Source organism: Schistocerca nitens, chromosome 1 (genome assembly GCF_023898315.1).
Source record: "Schistocerca nitens isolate TAMUIC-IGC-003100 chromosome 1, iqSchNite1.1, whole genome shotgun sequence".
In the NCBI taxonomy this organism is placed as follows: domain Eukaryota; kingdom Metazoa; phylum Arthropoda; class Insecta; order Orthoptera; family Acrididae; genus Schistocerca; species Schistocerca nitens.
Window position 1 is genome coordinate 67,468,217 of NC_064614.1, and position 24,824 is coordinate 67,493,040.

Here is a 24,824-nt window from a genome sequence, read left to right on the forward strand (position 1 = left end):
GGGAATCTTAGTTTAATTGATTTTACGCTGACAAAACCCAAAACGCTCTATCAAAATTTCAAGTGAACGGTTTGGACAGTATGGAAAATATAAAAATTACGAATAACGATTAACTAACAACTGCTAAAATCTGAACAATGTATTAATTCTGTGGCCAAAGTTTATTATCAAATATGTTCGTAAACACTCGTATTGTAATGGGTTTAACTGTGACTCCTTTCAATAAAAGCAGTGTCATTCAAAGGCCATGCCAGTCTTTCAGAAGCCACATACTTCCTATGGAACTCGTTATTAAAACGAAGTTTTATTTTAAAAAAATGAAAATTTTAACAACTTTGCTATGGAAAACTGATATAGCTGATTGTCAGTAAGAAAACAGTAATGGCTGTTGTAAGGGAGAGCCGGCCGGGGTGGCCGAGCGGCTCTAGGCGCTGCAGTCGGGAACGGCGCGAACGCTACGGTCGCAGGTTCGAATCCTGCCTCGGGCATGGATGTGTGTGTTATCCTTAGGTTAGTTACGTTTAAGTAGTTCTAAGTTCTCTAACGCTATAGATACAGCAATAAGGAATAGCGCAGTAGGCAGTACAGTTGAAGAGGAATGGACATCTCTAAAAAGGGCCATCACAGAAGTTGGGAAGGAAAACATAGGTACAAAGAAGGTAGCTGCGAAGAAACCATGGGTAACAGAAGAAATACTTCGGTTGATTGATGAAAGGAGGAAGTACAAACATGTTCCGGGAAAATCAGGAATACAGAAATACAAGTCGCTGAGGAATGAAATAAATAGGAAGTGCAGGGAAGCTAAGACGAAATGGCTGCAGGAAAAATGTGAAGACATCGAAAAAGATATGATTGTCGGAAGGACAGACTCAGCATACAGGGAAGTCAAAACAACCTTTGGTGACATTAAAAGCAACGGTGGTAACATTAAGAGTGCAACGGGAATTCCACTGTTAAATGCAGAGGAGAGAGCAGATAGGTGGAAAGAATACATTGAAAGCCTCTATGAGGGTGAAGATTTGTCTGATGAAGAAGAAGAAACAGGAGTCGATTTAGAAGAGATAGGGAATCCAGTATTAGAATCGGAATTTAAAAGAGCTTTGGAGGACTTACGGTCAAATAAGGCAGAAGGGATAGATAACAGTCCATCAGAACTTCTAAAATCATTGGGAGAAGTGGCAACAAAACGACTATTCACGTTGGTGTGTAGAATATATGAGTCTGGCGACATACCATCTGACTTTCGGAAAAGCATCATCCACACAATTCCGAAGACGGCAAGAGCTGACAAGTGCGAGAATTATCGCACAATCAGCTTAACAGCTCCTGCATCGAAGCTGCGTACAAGAATAATATACAGAAGAATGGAAAAGAAAATTGAGAATGCGCTAGGTGACGATCGGTTTGGCTTTAGGAAAAGTAAAGGGACGAGAGAGGCAATTCTGACGTTACGGCTAATAATGGAAGCAACGCTAAAGAAAAATCAAGACACTTTCATAGGATTTGTCGACGTGGAAAGAGCGTTCGACAATATAAAATGGTGCAAGCTGTTCGAGATTCTGAAAAAAGTAGGGGTACGCTATAGGGAGAGACGGGTCATATACAATATGTACAACAACCAAGAGGGAATAATAAGAGTGGACGATCAAGAACGAAATGCTCGTATTAAGAAGGGTGTAAGAAAAGGCTGTAGCCTTTCGCCCCTACTCTTCAATCTGTACATCGAGGAAGCAATGATGGAAATAAAAGAAAGGTTCAGGAGTGGAATTAAAATGCAAGGTGAAAGGATAACAATGATGCGATTCGCTGATGACATTGCTATCCTGAGTGAAAGTAAAGAAGACTTAAATGATCTGCTGAACGGAATGAACAGTCTAATGAGTACACAGTATGGTTTGAGAGTAAATCGGAGAAAGACGAAGGTAATGAGAAGTTGTAGAAATGAGAACAACGAGAAACTTACCCCAGGATTGATGGTCACGAAGTCAATGAAGTTAAGGAATTCTGCTACCTAGGCAGTAAAATAACCAATGACGGACGGAGCAAGGAGGACATCAAAATCAGACTCGCGATGGCAAAAAAGGTATTTCTGGCCAAGAGAAGTCTACTAAAATCAAATACCGGCCTTAATTTGAGGAAGAAATTTCTGAGGATGTACGTCTGGAATACAGCATTGTATGGTAGTGAAACATGGACTGTGGAAAAATCGGAACAGAAGAGAATCGAAGCATTTGAGATGTGGTGCTACAGACGAATGTTGAAAATTAGGTGGACTGATAAGGTAAGGAATGAGGCGGTTCTATGCAGAATCGGAGAGGAAAGGAATATGTGGAAAACACTGATAAGGAGAAGGGACAGGATGATAGGACATCTGCTAAGACATGAGGGAATGACTTCCATGGTACTAGAGGGAGCTGTAGAGGGCAAAAACTGTAGAGGAAGACAGAAATTGGAATACATCCAGCAAATAACTGAGGGCGTAGTTTGTATTTACTACTCTGAGAGGAAGAGGTTGGCACAGGACAGGAATTCGTGGCGGGCTGCATCATACCAGTGAGAAGACTGATGACCCAAAAACAAGAACACCGCCACCCAATCCTAAAAAATATTCGATGTGTTAGCTGAATTTGATACGATGCTGCACATTATGTAACATGGACCAGACGCAAAATCATAGCGACCTCCATTTTTCATTGCAAACTTTTTGAATTTGGTGCAGTTTCTTACATCCACGTAAATATCATAAGTATAACCATTAACCAAATGATGTACACGTCATCATGAACCTGAGATATAACGCTATAAGTGAAGTAAAAATGATTTCTTACCGAATAGTTTCTGTACAGTCGTTTGAAAAAGATGCAGGGCGTGCGCCTCGTCTCTGTCGTCGCCGACCACCCGAAATGTTTCAGACACTGTCGGCCTCCTCTTTCAAACAAACAAATGAACGCGCCCAGCGCTTGGGACGAAATTTTGTCACTGCACATGGGCCACCGTATCTAGCACGAGTTATACCTCATAGCGTGAAAGTAGCAGAACTACATAGCTGCACATTGTCATACGACGTACCACTACATCCGTGAACTGACTAGCTGCAGCTACGTTTATCTAAATACCTGATTTTAACTAAATTCCACTGCCTCATCGCTGATCGCGTAGTTAAACGATATCGGTTTGTCCTACTGTCTTCCATTAGTTAGATTTCTTGTGTTTATATTCAGATGCAGATCTGTCGAAACAACGGCAAAGTGTGCGATGTGCGAGCGTTGATAGCTCGTCTGACCACGAGAACTAGAGCAACACAGGACTATATGTACCTGTAAGATTGTTTTAAGATAATTATGACGAAACGCTGATCTAACAGTTTATTTACCGAAAAACTTAACCGTACTACACTACTGTAATCTCCCCACGTGGCAGAAGCTCTAACTTTGGACTACCTGTTTACGACGATGGTATCACCATTTCAGAGAGAGCTGGAGCATTCTGATGCTGGAATTAACGCCTACAAGCTAAGAAGTTAGTGTGATATTATGACACGTGTTAATAGGTGGAGCGGTGGTTCTATTAAGCACTCGTTATCCGATTCCGCTCGAGCGACGGTACAATAACCCGCAGATATTACTGCAACGCGCAATTTTGTCTTTATTTCTTCAGCAACCACTGTAGTTACTATGTTCCGAAAGCGAGTGCTGAGTCCTTTTGCATGTTGCAGGTACATATTTCTTTATTTTTTAATGAACACTTCTTTGATGCTCGTTGCACGCTAACAGCACTGCAACCGGCACATAACACAGCGGTCTGCTTGAATTAAGTGCTTTAATTTACGGGTCGTAACAAGCGACGAGCTCAAATTACTTTATGCCTGGCTCTGTGTGGTATACTCCGACCGTGTATATATCACGTTATCTCTGTTTCATTAACAACGTACTGTATATTTATATCAAGGGCTGTTATAATGACGCTTGTTTGGTGCTGTTACGGCAAAATTCTGATATATGCTACGAATGAAGTGCTGGTTAGTCAGTGAATTTCAAAAATATTGCACCTGCAGTTACAAGATTTTACGCAAACGCATGTAATCATCTCTCAGATATTCACACCACAATTACATCTTTCCCGCACAGAGGTAGTGTGTGTTACATTGTAATGTCCCATGCAATCATTGTGCCTATGTTCATTTAACTTTAGAAAGAACTGAGCAAACAGTTAGCGAAATATATTCAGCCTTTTCAACACGTGTGTCAAACTTAATTTTTGCATCAGAGAAGTTCAACAGCTTACAAACTGGTATTACGTAGGATGACTGATGGGTCATGTATCCACTTACTTTTACGTAAGTTTTTATTATAGTTCAAGTTGTCTACGCAACCGTGAAAGATAGGACCACACCTTTTTCCTCCATTTCCATCTAAATGATTGGTTTTTCTTGTTTCTGTAGACAGTCTGATGGTGCCCCAAAAGCGGGAAACGCTCATTAACATTAAATAATTTCGCAACCGAGACGGGTTTTGTTCTAAATACTTTTAATCCTGTTGCTGTAACAGCCTGCCAAAATGGAATGGAAATATTATGTATAATTTATGTCACTCTGAGTTTAATGATTGTACATTCAAATAATTATGGACATAAAACTCTCATTAATAAAACACCTCTTGAAAGTAGACTGCTGGCTGGAGTGTCCTTGCGGTTCTAGGCGCTGCAGTCTGGAGCCGAGTGACCGCTACGGCCGCAGGTTCGAATCCTGCCTCGGGCATGGATGTGTGTGATGTCCTTAGTTGGGTTTAGTTAGTTCTAAGTTCTAGGCGACTGATGACCTCAGAAGTTAGGTCGCATAGTGCTCAGAGGCATTTTTTAAAATAGACTAAAAGGTACAAAATAATTTCTCCTACATCCACACAGATTTCTAACCCCTTAAAGAGAGTCCAGGAAACTCGTGATTGTTAATTTCTGGTAACTACGACAATGCTTGGCCAACGGCCTTGCCGCAGTGGTAACACCGGTTCCCGTCAGATTACCGAAGTTAAGCGCTGTCCTTCTGGGCTAGCATTTGGATGGGTGACCATCCGGTCTGCCAAGCGTTGTTGGCAACTGGGGTGCACTCCACCCTTGTGAGGCAAACTGAGGAGCTACTTGATTGAGTAGCGGCTCCGGTCTCGTAAACTGAGATACGTCCGGGAGAGCGGTGCGCTGACCACAAGCCGCTCCATATATGCGTCCAGTGACGCCAGTGGGATTAGGATGACACGGCGGCCGGTTGATACCTTTGTGGCGGTTTTTTCGTATCATCAACATGGACAAATGCAATGAATATGGATGATACGGTACTCTATGGTATTCTGCGGTTTGAATTCACTCTGCTCTTTTAGCAGTTGCATTGATTTGATTTCGTAAATGATACTGACAATACTATACATATGTATAATGCATTATTCACACTACAACTTCTCCCGGATAATCATTTTGTTCAAATTGCCCAAGAATTCCACCTGATGCAGAGTAATGATGTTGACTATAAGTTGTGTTCATATCAATAAAATTACAGATCGTACATCAGAGCTTTTATAATTTTTGTCTTCGATGGATTTAATTATTCTTAGCAAATTGATCATGAAAAGGAACCACAGAATACCACCCGCATACAACACTGACGTATGCTACCAAAAATATTTTTCTCCGTGAATCGTCCGTGGTTTAATAATGGCCTCATACATCAGCAATGAAATCATGTTCAACAATAAATATCATCAGCACTGTTCTTATAAAATGCAGTCTGATTAGATTAATTTTTGTTTTATAAATAGAGTTCAGTACCACCGGTGAACGTTTATTTCTTACACATCGGAATATCGTTTGCAGTTTCAAGCAATTTAAATTTGCCGCTGATATAAAAGTTAAGATGTCGGCCAATAAAAGATAGAGGATTTCTTTTTTAATTAAGATTTTCCTTTGCTCAATAAATAATTAATCATTTAAATTGATGCCACCAATAAAAAAATTATTAAATTGTTTTGAAAATTAGTTTAACACAAACCCATGCTATTTTCAACTAGAAGTGCAGACGAAGTTGCTATATAATCGCAACTAACAATGGCTGCGCTTGTTGCAGCTATGATAAAACAATTAATACAAAATTATAATTAAAAGAGGAAGTGAATTTTCAATAATTAATCATAAATACTTTTAACGCATTTGGCTCTATTTGTTTTTACCAGCAAATGAACATAAAAGTACAATAATTTTACATTAAATGTTTTTCATTCAACAGACCTCAAATCGATTCGCGCCTTGCGTCGGCGATGTACATCAGAAGAACATGACAAAAGGGTACAAAACAAAAGAAAACAATGACATATATTAACAAAGAATGTGAAACAAATATTGTCTCTGTTTTACGTAATTATCATCTTTTTAAGAAATAATTACATAATTGAATGAATATTATTGAGTTACATAATTTTCCACACGTTCATATTCCATTCGTAATAAAAATATATATATATATATATATATATATATCGTGGATGTTATACCGTAGGGCCTTCCAAGGCCTGTTCGGGTGGAGTTTAGTTTTAGTTTTTTAAAACAATAGTTGTAAAATTTAAAGAAAAATGTGGGGCGCACGAAATCGTCCTTAATGCAAAACATTCGCGACTGGAATAGTAAAAGAAAAATAGTTGTGGTACACAAAGTACCCTTCGCATCACACCAGACAAGAAAAAAACAAAACATCGCCCGAACAGTCCTCGAAGGCCCAAAGATGCAGGCTTCCGAGTCGTGTGGTCAGCACACCGCTCTCCCGCCGTTGTCAGTTTTCGTAACCGTTGCCGCTACTTCTCAGTCAAGTAGCTCCTCAATTGGCCTCTCAAGGGTTGAGTATATCCCACACTCGGCAGAAACGGGCGGTGACCCATCCAATGCTAGCCAAGCCTGACGGAGTTGAATTTCGGTGATCTGATGGGAAGCGCTTTTACCACTGTGGCAAGGCCATTTGCACCAGGGAAGAAAGCGAGTTTAATTTTGCATTGTCATCCAGTACTGAGGAACGTTGGAAAGTTTCAAGCCTCTAGGTCACTGCGAAGGTAGTTTAAAATCAATTGCAGAATCTGTACTGAACGGACAAAAAGACAAGAAAGTAGCCTAATAGAATCACTGTAAAATACTGAGGTATGGATGGGTTTTGAAGCGCTGATTATTGAATGTCATTGTTGCCACAAAAATATTGCTGTTACAGTACCTCGAGGTAAGGGAGAGAGGTTCAAGATGCAGTGTTGAGTTTATTGTTGCGCCAGCATCAGAGGGAGATACATGTGTCCAAAGGTGGCTAGGGTACGTCACACCCGACCTCATAGTAGGCGTTACATTTTTCAACTGTCAGCAAGTTTATGAGATATATAGTATTCTTTGATTTATTTTTAGATTTTATATTTCTCAAGATGTCTTATGAAGAAAACGAACGTAATGAAAGTCGGCTACAAGAACTGCTCCAAGAATATTGAGAAAACTGTTCAAATGCTACTTTTAGTTCCGGTGACTCCAAGCGTGAAGAAGAGACTGACAATGTTTCTCAAGGAAGTAAAGAAAATGATTCGGTGCAAGAGGGTATTTTGTATGATTCGGAAGAGCCAAAATCTGGGTCAGCGGCTCCCAGTCAGTCACCTGAGGTACGTGGGATTTTTTATACGTCCAAAGATAGTACAAATGGATGAAGGATTGTTCTGGGAAAAGTGTTCGTATTCCTTCAGAGAATATTATTACAAATCCTCCACGCATGAAAGTTATTAGAATATCATTATGTTAATTAAAGAAACTGTAATTTTGTTCGAATTTTGTATGAAAAACTGTTAAACTTCTGAAAAGTATAGACACTTCATTCCTTCACCCAAAAAAAAAGGTTTTATGTCTTATACATAGTATTTTACTTACTCATCTTACTTAATAGACACCATTATTAATATACAAAGTAAAAAGAATACTTAATACACGATTTTAGTATCAAAAGTTCGTCATCAGAGTTTCGGGTATCTAATACCCACCTTATAGCTGGTGTAACAATTTCTCACCTCTTTCACGCCAGGTTAATCTTCCTTTCTCATTTTATATTTTTTTCGTTAATTACTTCTTCGATACATGAATTTGGTCTTCTACGAATCGTACACTATCCACTTTCCGTATAGTGCACAGTTCTCTATCTAAGGATTTTAAATATCTTGCATTGTTTTATACAAACTCTTTCCCTGGTCAACAAATTCAATGATTTTATAACCATTTTTAAACGCTGCCTCCACTATAAAATAGTAAAGACAGAACTTTCGAAATTAGTTCATATTGTATACAGCCTGTAAATCCCTGCAGCTTACTGCCCTACGTTCTCAGAATTTTGAAGCTCTTGCACCAATTTTCACTCTCGACAGTTTTTTCTGGGTCAACAAATCCAGTGAAGATGGCTTTATTTTGCTTAATTCTTGCTTCTGTTGTCAAATGCAATGTCGGAATTGGCTCTCTGGTGGTTTTACGGTTTCTAGAACAAAAATTACCGTTATCTGACAAATCTTCAAGTTTCCTTTCGGTCCTTCTCCATATATTATTCAAGTCTGCAAGCCGAAATTCAAATTTCACATTTTGCTTGTACAATAGTCATCACAGTTTACTTTCATTCCTACCTCTCGAATATGACATGTTTCCAGTCTCATACAGACTAACATGAATAGGCGCTTTCTTGATATATCCACCCGCAGATTAGGGGACTGTGTATATGCCTGCTTCCTTGCTTGATCATCAGGTGACTGTGTAATATGAATGAGGCGTGACATTGGAGATAAATCACAAGAAGAGGTAGTTTTGGTTCATTTCATTCTGAGTTAACCTGGAACGGTCATCAGACAATTATAGGTAGATATTTCACGTAGAGTTAGATTATCTGGAAGATTCTGGTGTTATCTCAGAAGTATGACTATAGTGAAATAGATAATACCGTAAATATTTCGTCTAGTTCGGTATACAGAGCTCGTAATCAAAATTAACTTTTAGTGCTGGCACTCTGGAACTTAGATTATGTAGCTATAGTAACAGCGTTATTCTCCACTTACAAACTTATCGGTTTGAATGTACAAAAATTGATGCAACAGGTTCATCTTTGCAATATTCTGTTCCGTTAGCTGCCTGAGCTTGCAGCGGCTGAGATAAAGAAGGAGGAAATATAAGAAACCTAATTATTTAAATGTAGAATGTAAAAATGTGGTTTTCTAAGGTAACAGTTACGAAATAAAGAAGTGAAAACTAAGATATAACTTCTCTAAGCAGAAGACATACTATTATATAGAGAGCTGAGATCAATATAGCTTTCATAAGGAGAAGTCATACTATTAGGGTATATACGTAGATAGCTGAGATCGATAAAACTTGCAATGTCATCTGAGAAGTTATCTGTTCCGATTCTATCAGCAGAAACCGCGCTAAGATAATATTCTATATTTTTTGTATGTAAAAAAAATCCAAATTACCTATAGATAGCATATTTCATAAAGTACAAGAATATCATTTTGATGTCAGACAGCAGCCACCGGCTGAGACTTAACAACAAAAGGCAAATAACCGACTTAGTGACATTTTCAAGTTCCTAACCAAGAGCGAATTATTTAATTTTACCATGTGGTTTGGTTTGTTAGGTTATGACTCTATGCATGTCACTCTATTCAATTAGATACTGTACTTGCGTTTTTGTAACTGTCTACAGTAGAGTTCTGCAGCGTTTATTGATAATCGTTTGGCTCTCTGTGCAGTGAAGTTTTACACACTCTTTAGTAAGGATATTAACTGTGATTGCTGTGTGCACATGCTAGATGTGTTTGTGACACATTGCTCTCATCTCCAGGCTCTGTTGGCTTCGTTTAGACAGCTTGAGGTTGCAGCAGACAGGCGTCATTGTTGTGGCCCAGCTGAAGGAATTCAAAGAATGTTTAGCACGATCCACGAATCTTTCGACCGGTCTGAACCTGTGGCCAGTCTAGTTACTGCTTGCACTGAGCATGACCCCGTGGTGCACTGAGAGGTCGCCTCGGGACGTGGCAGGCTGGAAAAGACTTCCCAGGCTGACGAACTCAAGTCCTAGCCGGTTAGTCTCACAAAGCGGTGCTTTCTGTGACTGACACTGTCTCCCCGCCAGATGCAGTTGCTTGTCCTGTTTCAGCGGAAACCTCTCAGCCGGCAAGATTCGGGCAGACACAGAGTGTGGGATTATGGGTAGTAGGGAGCTCCAATGTTAGGTGCGTTATAGGGCACATTAGGGACATGCTGCTAAGGAGGGGAAGAGAACCAAAGTGCACTACGTGTACACAACGGGTGGAATCACACCAGACGAGGAACGGGTCCATCCGGATGCCACGAAGCTGCAGATAGTGGCTGATAGCGGTACCAGTGATCTGTGTCGCTTAGGACCCGAAGACATTCGCTCTGGTTTATAGCGGCTGTCAGAAGTGGTAAAGCTACTTGTCTTGTTTGCAAGATTAAAGTAGAGCTCACCATTTGCAACGCAGTTGACAGAATAAATTGCAGACATGTGGTACAAAGGCGAATCGAAGGCTGAGACAGTTCTGCGACCACGTTGGTTGCAGATTCTTAGACTTGCGCCATAAGGTGGTAGGGTTTGGGGTTTCGCTAAAGAGGTCAAGCGTCCATCACGCTTAGGAGGCCGCTACGCACGTAATGCGGGCTGTGAGGCGTGGACTGGGCGGTTTTTAGGTTAGAGGCGCGGGGATAGCCGCCGGGTCTTGGGCGTCTTGCACGGTCCGCGCGGCTCTCTCGGTCGGAGGTTTGAGTCATCCCTCGGGCAAGGGTGTATGTGTTGTCCTTAGCGTAAGTTAGTTTAAGTTGAATTACGTAGCGTGCAAGCTTACAGACAGATGTCATCAACAGTTTGGTGCCATAAGACCTTACCACAAATTCCCAGTTTTTTTTTAGGTTATAGGGCCTCGGGAAACCGAAAACGTTCGCAGTCTCAGTGCAGGTCGAACATAGGAGGAACCTAGATTTAGGAATCATCGGTATAACAGTCGTAAATTTTCGTAGCAATGTTGGGAAAATACCAGAGCCCCAATCACAAATAGAAGTCACCAATGCTCAAGTCTTTATAGCCACTGAAAGCTGTTTAAAGCAAGATATAAGTTCAGCCGAAATTTTTCCGAAGGATCTAACGGTGTTCAGAAGAGATAGGTTGGATGCAGTTGGCGGTGACGTGTTTGTTGCTATAAGAAGTACTTTATCATGCAGCGAAATTGAATCAGGTATTTCTTGTAAGTTAGTATGGGTAGACGTCATTCTTAGCAACCAAAATAATAATTGGATCCTTTTCCCGACCTCCCAACTCAGGTGACACATTTGCTGAAAGGTTCTAAGACAACTTGAATCGAATATCAAACACGCACCCGATCATTCAGTTATAGTTGGTATTTAATTCAATAGACCCACGATATTTTGGCGAAAATACATGTTTAAATCCAGAAGAACGCATAAAAAGTCATCCGAAATAGCGAAAACGCGTTCCCTGATAATTACACTCCTGGAAATGGAAAAAAGAACACATTGACACCAGTGTGTCGGACCCACCATACTTGCTCCGGACACTGCGAGAGGGCTGTACAAGCAACGATCACACGCACGGCACAGCGGACACACCAGGAACCGCGGTGTTGGCCGTCGAATGGCGCTAGCTGCGCAGCATTTGTGCACCGCCGCCGTCAGTGTCAGCCAGTTTGCCGTGGCATACGGAGCTCCATCGCAGTCTTTAACACTGGTAGCATGCCGCGACAGCGTGGACGTGAACCGTATGTGCAGTTGACGGACTTTGAGCGAGGGCGTATAGTGGGCATGCGGGAGGCCGGGTGGACGTACCGCCGAATTGCTCAACACGTGGGGCGTGAGGTCTCCACAGTACATCGATGTTGTCGCCAGTGGTCGGCGGAAGGTGCACGTGCCCGTCGACCTGGGACCGGACCGCAGCGACGCACGGATATACGCCAAGACCGTAGTATCCTACGCAGTGCCGTAGGGGACCGCACCGCCACTTCCCAGCAAATTAGGGACACTGTTGCTCCTGGGGTATCGGCGAGGACCATTCGCAACCGTCTCCATGAAGCTGGGCTATGGTCCCGCACACCGTTAGGCCGTCTTCCTCTCACGCCCCAACATCGTGCAGCCCGCCTCCAGTGGTGTCGCGACAGGCGTGAATGGAGGGACGAATGGAGACGTGTCGTCTTCAGCGATGAGAGTCGCTTCTGCCTTGGTGCCAATGATGGTCGTATGCGTGTTTGGCGCCGTGCAGGTGAGCGCCACAATCAGGACTGCATACGACCGAGGCACACAGGGCCAACACCCGGCATCATGGTGTGGGGAGCGATCTCCTACACTGGCCGTACACCACTGGTGATCGTCGAGGGGACACTGAATAGTGCACGGTACATCCAAACCGTCATCGAACCCATCGTTCTACCATTCCTAGACCGGCAAGGGAACTTACTGTTCCAACAGGACAATGCACGTCCGCATGTATCCCGTGCCACCCACCGTGCTCTAGAAGGTGTAAGTCAACAACCCTGGCCAGCAAGATCTCCGGATCTGTCCCCCATTGAGCATGTTTGGGACTGGATGAAGCGTCGTCTCACGCGGTCTGCACGTCCAGCACGAACGCTGGTCCAACTGAGGCGCCAGGTGGAAATGGCATGGCAAGCCGTTCCATAGGACTACATCCAGCATCTCTACGATCGTCTCCATGGGAGAATAGCAGCCTGCATTGCTGCGAAAGGTGGATATACACTGTACTAGTGCCGACATTGTGCATGCTCTGTTGCCTGTGTCTATGTGCCTGTGGTTCTGTCAGTGTGATCATGTGATGTATCTGACCCCAGGAATGTGTCAATAAAGTTTCCCCTTCCTGGGACAATGAATTCACGGTGTTCTTATTTCAATTTCCAGGAGTGTATTTCGAGCGGTTAGTTCACTAGCCCACTCGAATAGTTACCGGTTGTGGAAACACACTTGGCCTCTTAGTAGCAAACAATCCTGAGCTGATAACATGTATCAAAATGGATATAGGGATAAGTGAACTCAGTGTGAGACCTTAACTTTTCCCGGCGAATTGAATGTTCAAATAACTTACTGGCTTGTGCCGGGTGACGTCGTCGACCGCAGCCGATATTTCGACAGGAGTACACCCTGCCATTCTCAAGGCACAAAAGCAAGGAGGAAAAAATGTGCAAGGAAATTTAATGCCTCGCTTCACAGAGGAGAAACAAGGAAGATACCACACACAGAACAAGTGTCAACACAAACAAAGATAAACCAACATCAGAAATATCGATAGTGACTATTAATCAATAGGTGAATTAGCACTAATTCTGTCCCTCTGTTTTTGATGAGAATCAGAGCCGAATTCCAAGCAGCATATAAACAAAATCCACCATCTCTGTTAACAAGGTTGATAGATAGTTTGATTTCAAGAGCTTCCTTAATAACACTGTCCCAATAGCTGAACGTGCAAGCCAGAATCTCCGTGTTATTGTATTCCATAGGATGACCGGTGTCAAGGCAATGTTCTGCAATAGTGGATTTGCTCGGTTGTTGTAAGCGTGTGTGACATTTATGTTCAATACACCGGTCTTCTACAGACCACAGTCCTGATTGTCTGACCAATATATGACATGCCACAACTGCAAGGAATACGATAGACCTTAGCCTTACGCAAACCAAGATCATCTTTTACGGAGGCCAACAGGTCCTTAATCTTAGGTGGTGGTCGAAAAACACATTTCACATCATATATCCGCAAAATACGGCCAGTCCTGTTGGAAATGCTTCCTGCGTAAGGCAAAAAGGCCGTAGACTTAGGTACTACTTCGTTGCTATCGTCACTCACCCGTTGCATGGCTCTGTCTCTCAGCAAAAAACAGAGGGACAGAATTAGTGCTACCTCACCTGTTGATTAATAGTCACTATCGATATTTCAGATGTTGGTTTATCTTTGTTTGTGTTGACAATTGTTCTGTGTGTGGTATCTTCCTTGTTTCTCCTCTGTGAAACGAGGTATTAAATTTCCTTGCACATTTTTTCCTCCTTGCATTTGTGCCTTGGGAATGGCAGGGTGTGCTCCTGTCGAAATATCGGCTGTGGTCGACGACGTCACCCGGCAGCAAACCCGTAAGTTATCTGAAGTGAACACAGGGTTGTCTTGAAGAGTACGAATGCGCACTGGCAAATGGAAATTCCACTAAAAATAAACGAAGAATGTATCTGATAAAAAAACCAATTAATAATTCGTTTCCCGCCCTCCGGAGAGACGACCTCCACGCCTTCCAAATTAATAGTGTGTATGTAGAACACAAGCTGTTTGAATGCAAAGAAATTTACAAAAAACGGAGGTTATACGTCATTGTACACCAAACGATTCAGAACACTATTGCAGAAACAACGAAAAAAGCATGTGAAATTTAAACCAACGCTGAATCCCTAAGATTGTCGATCTTTTACATAATTCTAAGATCAATGCGGACATCTATTAGAGATTCTTATAGTTTCCATAACGAAACCTTGTTTCGAAACCTGACAGAAAATCAAAATAAATTCCGGGCATATGTAAAACATGCTAGCGCAAGACACAATCAGTGCCTTCTTGGCGCGAAAGTAATGGAAATACTATAGATTACTGAGCGTGGCCTTCCGAAACTCCTTCACCAAAGAAGACGAAGAAAGTATTCCAGAATTCTAATCAAGAACAGCTGCCAACGTGAGTGATATAGAAGTAGATACCCGCGGATTAGTAAAGCAACTTACATCACTTAATAAAAGCTAGTCTTGCGGTCTAGATTGTACACCAATTCGATTCTTTTCAGAGTATGCTAATGCCACCAAGATTCAAGGAAGGCAATGGGAGTAATCTACTAAACTACAAGCCGATATCATTAACGTTGATGTGAAGTAGGATTTCGGAACCTACAGTGTGATCTAACTTTATGAAATACTTTGAAGGGAACCGTCTATCGACACACAGTCCACGTGGATTTAGAAAACACCATTCTTGTGAAATAAAGGCCAGCTCCATACTCACACCAAGTGTTGAGTGTTATCGACAAGAGATTTCAAACTGATTCCGTGTTTCTAGATTTTCACAAGCCTTTTAACACCGTTCATAACAAGCGGCTTGTAATCATATTATCGGGTTATAGAATATCGCCGCAGTTATGCGGCTGGATTCGTGATATACTGTCAGAGAGCTGACATTTCGTAGTAGTTGACAAAGACATAACTAGAAGTAATTTTTGGCGTTCCCTATGGCAGTCTTACAGGCCCTCTGTATTCCTGATCTATGTGGATGACCGCAAATCGTTTGATTTGAGGTCATCCACATGAGTACTAAAAGGAATCCATTAGAGTTTGGTTACACGATAAATCAAAATGTAAAGGCCGTAAACTGAGCGAAATACCTATAAATCACAATTAAGAGCAACTGAAATTCTAAAGAACACAGAGAAACTGATTTGCTAAAGCGACTGCTGCGCCGTATGGGATCATTACCAGAGAGGATTAACGGAGGACATCGAGAAAGCTCAAAGAAGGTATTTACGTTTTGTATTATCGAGAAATAGGGTAGAGAGGTTCACGGACATTTGGGGTGGCGTTGTTAAGAAAAATGCGTTCTTCTTTGTGGCGGTATCTTCTCACCAAATTTCAGTCATCGACTTTCTCCTCCGAATGCGAAATTATTTTGTTGACGCCGACCTGCATAGGGAGAACGATCATCATTATAAAATAAGGGAAATCAGAGTTCGGACGTAAAGGTATATGTGCTCCTTTTTCCGTACGCTGTTCGAGAGTAGAATAACAGGAATATTGTAAAGATGGTACATCTCTAAAAAGGGCCATCACAGAAGTTGGGAAGGAAAACATAGGCACAAAGAAGGTAGCTGCGAAGAAACCATGGGTAACAGAAGAAATGCTTCAGTTGATTGATGAAAAGAGGAAGTACAAACACGTTCCTGGATAAACAGGAATACAGAAATACAAGTCGCTGAGGAATGAAATAAATAGGAAGTGCAGGGAAGCTAAGACGAAATGGCTGCAGGAAAAATGTGAAGACATCGAAAAAGATATGATTGTCAGACTCAGCATACAGGAAAGTCAAAACAACCTTTGGTGACATTAAAAGCAACGGTGGTAACATTAAGAGTGCAACGGGAATTCTACTGTTAAATGCAGAGGAGAGAGCAGACAGGTGGAAAGAATACATTGACAACCTCTATGAGGGTGAAGATTTGTCTGATGTGATAGAAGAAGAAACAGGAGGCGATTTATAAGAGATAGGGGATCCAATATTAGAATCGGAATTTAAAAGAGCTTTGTAGGACTTACGGTCAAATAAGGCAGAAGGGATAGATAACATTCCATCAGAACTTCTAAAATCATTGGGAGAAGTGGCAACAAAACGACTATTCACGTTGGTGTGTAGAATATATGAGTCTGGCGACATACCATCTGACTTTCGGAAAAGCATCATCCACACAATTCCGAAGACGGCAAGAGCTGACAAGTGCGAGAATTATCGCACAATCAGCTTAACAGCTCCTGCATCGAAGCTGCGTACAAGAATAATATACAGAAGAATGGAAAAGAAAATTGAGAATGCGCTAGGTGACGATCGGTTTGGCTTTAGGAAAAGTAAAGGGACGAGAGAGGCAATTCTGACGTTACGGCTAATAATGGAAGCAAGGCTAAAGAAAAATCAAGACACTTTCATTGGATTTGTCGACCTGGAAAAAGCGTTCGACAATATAAAATGGTGCAAGCTGTTCGAGATTCTGAAAAAAGTAGGGGTAAGCTATAGGGAGAGACGGGTCATTTACAATATGTACAACAACCAAGAGGGAATAATAAGAGTGGACGATCAAGAACGAAGCGCACGTATTAAGAAGGGTGTAAGACAAGGCTGTAGCGTTTCGCCCCTACTTTTCAATCTGCACATCGAGGAAGCTAAGATGGAAATAAAAGAAAGGTTCAGGAGTGGAATTAAAAAACAACGTGAAAGGATATCAATGATACGATTCGCTGATGACATTGCTATCCTGAGTGAAAGTAAAGAAGAATTAAATGATCTGCTGAACGGAATGAACAGTCTAATGAGTACACAGTATGGTTTGAGAGTAAATCGGAGAAAGACGAAGGTAATGAGAAGTAGTAGAAATGAGAACAGCGAGAAACTTAACATCAGGATTGATGGTCACGAAGTCAATGAAGTTAAGGAAATCTGCTACCTAGGCAGTAAAATAACCAATGACGGACGGAGCAAGAAGGACATCAAAAGCAGACTCGCTATGGCAAAAAAGGCATTTGTGGCCAAGAGAAGTCTACTAATATCAAATACCAGCCTTAATTTGAGGAAGAAATTTCTGAGGATGTACGTCTGGAGTACAGCATTGTATGGTAGTGAAACATGGACTGTGGGAAAACCGGATCAGAAGGGAATCGAAGCATTTGAGATGTGGTGCTATAGACGAATATTGAAAATTAGGTGGACTGATAAGCTAAGGAATGAGGAGGTTCTATGCAGAATCGGAGAGGAAAGGAATATGTGGAAAACAGTGATAAGGAGAAGGGACAGGATGATAGGACATCTGCTAAGACATGAGGGAATGACTTCCATGGTACTAGAGGGAGCTGTAGAGGGCATAAACTGTAGAGGAAGACAGAGATTGGAATACATCAAGCAAATAATTGAGGACGTGGGTTGCAGGTGCTACTCTGAGATGAAGAGGTTAGCACAGGAGAGGAATTCGTGGCGGGCCGCATCAAACCAGTCAGTAGACTGATGAAAGAAAAAAAATAAAAAAAAAGAGGTACAATGAACCCTGTGCTAGGCCCTTAAGTGTGATTTGCAAAGTAGCCATGTAGATGTAGATGACCAGCTAGTTAACGAATTGTATCTTAACTGAGCTCAATCTCATTGGATTATAATTTACTCTGTCAATGTTTTATTCTTAGTCTTCTAGTACCATTTTTATACTGGTATGTAAAATAAAACATAGGAATGCCGTTTATTACTGATACATGTAAAATTTGCAATATATATAGGACCGTCATAGGCAGTATTTTAAGAATATGTACAGGTACTGTGTCCTCTCGATTACTTTCTGTCTCAGTTTTCATCTGCAAGAACTTATTATTATCCATCGAATAATCTATACAAGTGGATGTCTCTTGTTACACCTTGAAATTGCATCTGCGCAGCATTTACTACAACACGTCAGTCAACGATTTTTGCAGCCTCATTAATGGAATGCGCCGTGTTAGAGCGTTTATTATTTCCATAAAAACATGCTGCTGTTCATGGTACGTCGTCTGACGTGCCAGTGTTTGCCTATCGATATTATAACAACGTCGTTGGAGAGAAGCCTGCTGCCACATCTTTGGAATGGTGTCTATAATTACCATGGCAACCAGTAGCTTCTAAATGGTTCTCCAACAGAGAGGGCAACACACGTACTGTCGAAACGATTTCTGTTTATCTCATATGTTTAATATTCAGCAGAATAAATAAATTTGTGATCAAGACTGATTTTAATAGTAACCATTACAATTCTCTGCACCCTCGATGTATTCAAAAATATTTTATTGTAAAAGAGTTTATGAAAGAAATAATAGTGCACATTTGCGATGCGAAAAATGAAAGCTGATTTTTAAATACGGGAAGAGGAAATTCAGTAACTCATAATATAGAGAGAATTACAAGTGCCGTTGGTGTTAGGACTCTGGCAGCAGCGTATCACAGATATCGTTGAAGTTAAAACATATTTTGTTGTTCTAAACTAACAGAGGTTTGATCACATTTGTCGAAACTTTTCATTTAATAACGAGAAAATGAATCCCGTTCAGATCATATCATCTGTGAATATACACTCCTGGAAATTGAAATAAGAACACCGTGAATTCATTGTCCCAGGAAGGGGAAACTTTATTGACACATTCCTGGGGTCAGATACATCACATGATCACACTGACAGAACCACAGGCACATAGACGCAGGCAACAGAGCATGCACAATGTCGGCACTAGTACAGTGCAGGCTGCTATTCTCCCATGGAGACGATCGTAGAGATGCTGGATGTAGTCCTGTGGAACGGCTTGCCATGCCATTTCCACCTGGCGCCTCAGTTGGACCAGCGTTCGTGCTGGACGTGCAGACCGCGTGAGACGACGCTTCATCCAGTCCCAAACATGCTCAATGGGGGACAGATCCGGAGATCTTGCTGGCCATGGTAGTTGACTTACGCCTTCTAGAGCACGTTGGGTGGCACGGGATACATGCGGACGTGCATTGTCCTGTTGGAACATCAAGTTCCCTTGCCGGTCTAGGAATGGTAGAACGATGGGTTCGATGACGGTTTGGATGTACCGTGAACTATTCGGTGTCCCCTCGACGATCACCAGTGGTGTACGGCCAGTGTAGGAGATCGCTCCCCACACCATGATGCCGGGTGTTGGCCCTGTGTGCCTCGGTCGTATGCAGTCCTGATTGTGGCGCTCACCTGCACGGCGCCAAACATGCATACGACCATCATTGGCACCAAGGCAGAAGCGACTCTCATCGCTGAAGACGACACGTCTCCATTCGTCCCTCCATTCACGCCTGTCGCGACACCACTGGAGGCGGGCTGCACGATGTTGGGGCGTGAGCGGAAGACGGCCTAACGGTGTGCGGGACCGTATCCCAGCTTCATGGAGACGGTTGCGAATGGTCCTCGCCGATACCCCAGGAGCAACAGTGTCCCTAATTTGCTGGGAAGTGGCGGTGCGGTCCCCTACGGCACTGCGTAGGATCCTACGGTCTTGGCGTGCATCCGTGCGTCGCTGCGGTCCGGTCCCAGGTCGACGGGCATGTGCACCTTCCGCCGACCACTGGCGGCAACATCGATGTACTGTGGAGACCTCACGCCCCACGTGTTGAGCAATTCGGCGGTACGTCCACCCGGCCTCCCGCATGCCCACTATACGCCCTCGCTCAAAGTCCGTCAACTGCACATACGGTTCACGTCCACGCTGTCGCGGCATGCTACCAGTGTTAAAGACTGCGATGGAGCTCCGTATGCCACGGCAAACTGGCTGACACTGACGGCGGCGGTGCACAAATGCTGCGCAGCTAACGCCATTCGACGGCCAACACCGCGGTTTCTGGTGTGTCCGCTGTGCCGTGCGTGTGATCATTGCTTGTACAGCCCTCTCGCAGTGTCCGGAGCAAGTATGGTGGGTCTGACACACCGGTGTCAATGTGTTCTTTTTTCCATTTCCAGGAGTGTATAACAACAGACTCTTTATGTTTTTTACTTTGATAAATTGTAGTAATTTACCTGGATTTCGCGTTTTTGTTAGACGGTTGCTATTCCTAGATTAGCAGTTTTTCGTCATACTGATACCTTGCTAAGACGCATCTTCGATGTTTTCCATCTATTGTTAGTCTACATGAAGCTGTTGTCGGTCCGAAAAGAAAATTAGCGAAAGGGCATGTCGACGGAGCTGTGTCAAACAGTGTGCCAAATATCCTACCCTCTATGTCTTGCAAATGAACACACATTTCTTTTCGCTCTAAGCCAGGAAACATTGTCTGTCACACATAGAGGGCGACATTGTACTGATTCAAGTTATCTGCTTTCTGCTCTGCTTATAACGGATGAACTACTTTAGCTCTCCCAATGTTGACGCCTTTGTAACAGATGAACTACTTTAGCTATCCCAATTTAGACGCCTTTGCCTTTAAATTAAATTGCAGCAAATCAACGATGAAAAGTACCTGGAACGCACAATAAATGTTCTGCAGTATATTTCATTCTGTTATGTGCGCAAATACGTAAAGTAAACCTTTGTTACCAAGTCTACTGGTCTGATCATATTCCTATACAGATGTTTTCGCAAACAATGTTTCAACTGCTAGCGGAGTTGAGTTTGGAGACGCAACGTAACTTCGTAATCTTCGCACACTCCATTCAGAGAACTATAACCGTTTTTAAAGTCAGCAGCATGAAGTCTTTGATTGAGTTAGATGAGTAAAGAGTTAAATGCGTTGACATGACAAAATGCGTGACATTTCTAAAGTCTGAACTGCTTTACGAGGATGTTGTCAAAAGTGAACCCCATCTTTCCCGTAAACTACAGACATTTGTCTCTTGTTCTTTCTTGAGAAAGTATTGACATATGTTATCCACGGAGCCCTCACCCACTTCCTTAAAGAAAACAACATTAACACCCCGGAGCAATTTGAATTCCGTCCAGAACACAGCACTACTTATCAGTTTCTGCGTCTTGTGGATCACAAAGGCAGGACGTCAGGAAACATAGCACTGGAGCAATCTTTCTTGAATCAGAGAAAGCGTTCAACGAAGTCTGGCATATTGGCTTGATATCAGACGGTCCCAGTTAGGTATTACAGTCCACACGGTCAGCATGACTGACTCATTCCTAGCGAGGAGGCAGTACCCTCTTAGCTGGAGCAAACATGTTAGTTCGATCAGGAGCGCCGTGGCCAGGATCCTCAGGGCTCGGTTCTGGGCACAATTTTATACACACTCATGACTAACGACGTGCCATAATTGGCAGGGTGTGAAATCGCACTGTATACTGACGACACAGTGGTGTAAATGAGCAGCAGAAATGTCAACTTTTAATATTTTTTTGTGTGTGATCTAAAATTTAAAAACCTCTCTCACACCGGCCTGCTTTAGCTTCACTCATCAGGATAGTAAAAACATGCGTATATTAAGGGAATTTTCATTGACAAAGCAGGCTTATCACATTCACACAGTTCAATACTGTTCTATCCTGATTAAATTGAGCTTAACTTAAATTCCATAAGGCAGTGAAGCAATTTCGAAGTCTCGGTGCGACGAAAATTGTCAGTCGATCTCCGGGAAACATTTGTTATAATTATTAACTTTCGGTGATCACGTGGGGAAGACTGGAGATCTGCTGGTAAGACCGTGTTAGCCTATTTATTTGAAGTAACTGGATATCTTGAGCATACAAAACGGCAGGTTCGTCCAGTGTAAATCAGACGTTCCCCACTGATCCCGTGCAACACAGCGTAGTAAGCAGACACTGTCAATAATAAACAGTTAAATAATACGCGAACACACTTACTTTAGTTTTGTTCATGTATTAAATTCCTTCTCATACACAATCTCATCAAGATGGCGACTAGCCCAAAAATACATACATATACATCCTCCTTTCACGACTAATCGGCAAGAAGTCCTCTTTCTTTTCATAAAAGAAAACATAGATGGTAGAGAAGCTATTCCATGGAGTAAATGGACGCTCCAAGGAATAATTGGGCTTGAAACTACTTTGCATTGATAATCGGTAAGATAAGAAGAGATATTTCGAGATATGTACTGAGTTATATAATTTATAAAATTTCTAAAAATATCGCTGAGAGACCGCTGCAAGAGACATTACATCGCCCCTCGCAGCGAGCAAAGTTGATATGTATCCACTTTGCGAGCTAACTATTGGCTTAGTTAACTCGTTAGAATTTGTGGAACATACTTTCCTATAAATTTTAAGAAGTTAGTAAGATTTTTTTTTTTTTTATTACAAGAATTTAAAGAGATTTTGTATCTTCGTTACTAGATACCTAGTTGTTGCTTTCACGTGTACTGGGGCATACCCGCATCCCACGTACACAACCAGGAAAGATGGACTTATATTGTTGTTAATCAGGTCTACCTATTCAGGAACTGGCCATCACAGGGAAACCCCGGAAAACCTGGAGGCTTAGACCCCAACTAGGTATCACAGATGATAGGAAAGACAGAATAATTTAGAAATTTGAGAGTTATCTAGAATTCATAGGAAAGATAAAATCTGCCTCATAGCAAAAAAAAAAATTACACATGCAATTTTTTTTACAATCTACTGAAAAATTTTCTTCATCGATGTCTTGCCGAACTGCGGTGAAACTGATCGAATAGGAACATGGGACACGGCACGGAGGACAGGCGTCGCATTGGCGTACCCGACAGGAGACGTAACGGATTTTGAGAGACCAGAAGGAAGCTCAGGAACAGGTACTCAGGATTGTGGCATGAAACAATCGAAATTCGTCTAAGGAATGGTCAACTATTAAAGATTCCTGGAAGAGAAGGGTTAGTCGAATTGCTCCAGATTCATTTTGAACTCAAATATGGACCTGATCCATCCAATCTTCCATCTGAGGAATGGGAAAATCCATTCGTCTTATACTTTCCACACCTAGGTGTCTTAATCGATACTGTAGTTGCACAATATCACAACTCCAGATCGGAAAATAATTTTTGAAAACATGGATAATTTCATCCATCTTCTTGAGTAAGCCAAAAGATTCTAATCCTGGTATTAATTATTTATTTATTTAATTTGTTTTTTCGTTGGCTTTTCCAGGTGGAAGTAGATCTGAATCCTTCCTAATTTGGTTTCAAGTACGAATGTGGATAGCATGTCAGAATATTAAAAACTTTATTATTTGATACAATTTCCAAAAAAAAAATTATATCATACTCATACATGATTAAAATGAAATTTTGCTGAAATAGAACGTTTAATTAAGTCTTGCTGCATGACCACTCCAGCTGAAATTAATCTTAATTAGTATTTATTGACAATCAAATTTTTCTCTTTTATACTCCAAGTGCCGCATTTTCTCATGAACATATATGAATGCAATATAACAATAAACAAATCCAACTTCAAAGAGACACATTAATACAAATTCAATGAAGAACTTTCTTATTAACTCTAATTTTAAAGACACACACTAAGCTGGTTAATTAAATTCTCTTGAATAGAATGTAGCTCGCACCAAAAAAAACCAGCGAGTCTTTATATCTGTGGACAGTAGCAATCGATTCTAATTTCCTAACGCGGTTCATTTGTTCTCCTGTGAACTGTCAGTTTACAAACACTAACTTCACACGCAAGCGCCTTATTCGATCATATAGTTTCAATAAACTTATTCTCACTGGACATTAACACTCCCTGAATGTATATTATTTCACACGCACAAGCTTCTTTGGTGATCATCGTGTAGACAGATAATCCGTAAGTCTTCACAGCAGCAATAGCTACAGTTCCACTTACTTTTCTAAATATTCCTATACTATCACAGAAGCAATCGCTTACTGTTCATTAAACTAGCACAGATGCTTGGCATGCTGTCATTTAACCTATCACAGTAGCTGAGGCATACTGTCCTTCGCACTTCATTTTTAACACCCAAATACTTCATACAGACTTTTCATTTAATTTGAAACACTTTCCTTACAAGTACCTCCTTTTATTCTTCCAGAATCCGGATATGCTAATAAATACGCACCAGGATTCGGTATATAAACTATTATATATGGACCTGTATAAATTAGATTCCATTTTCTGATGGTCTTCTTCAACCTTGATGACTTGATGTGTCTTCTTAAATGAATTTTTTGTCCGATATTGAAAGTCTGAATCCGTTTGATGTTTCTGTCATGGATTTCCTTTCGCTGACTTGCTTTCTCCGTAATATTAATGAGAGCATTGCGAATTTTTTCTTCCCATGACATTTTAGTGTCCTCAAGTTTAGGCAAGTTATCTACCCAAAAGTTTCTTTCGTTATCTCTGAACATCAGTTCATTCAGGGTAAAGTTTGTAGAACTATGAGGTAAATTATTATAAATCTGCTCAAACTCGGTCAAATAGTTTATCCAGGTAGTTTGTTTATCATGACAGTACGTTCTCATGAATCTGTTTAGTTCTCGAAAAACCCATTCAATTAAATT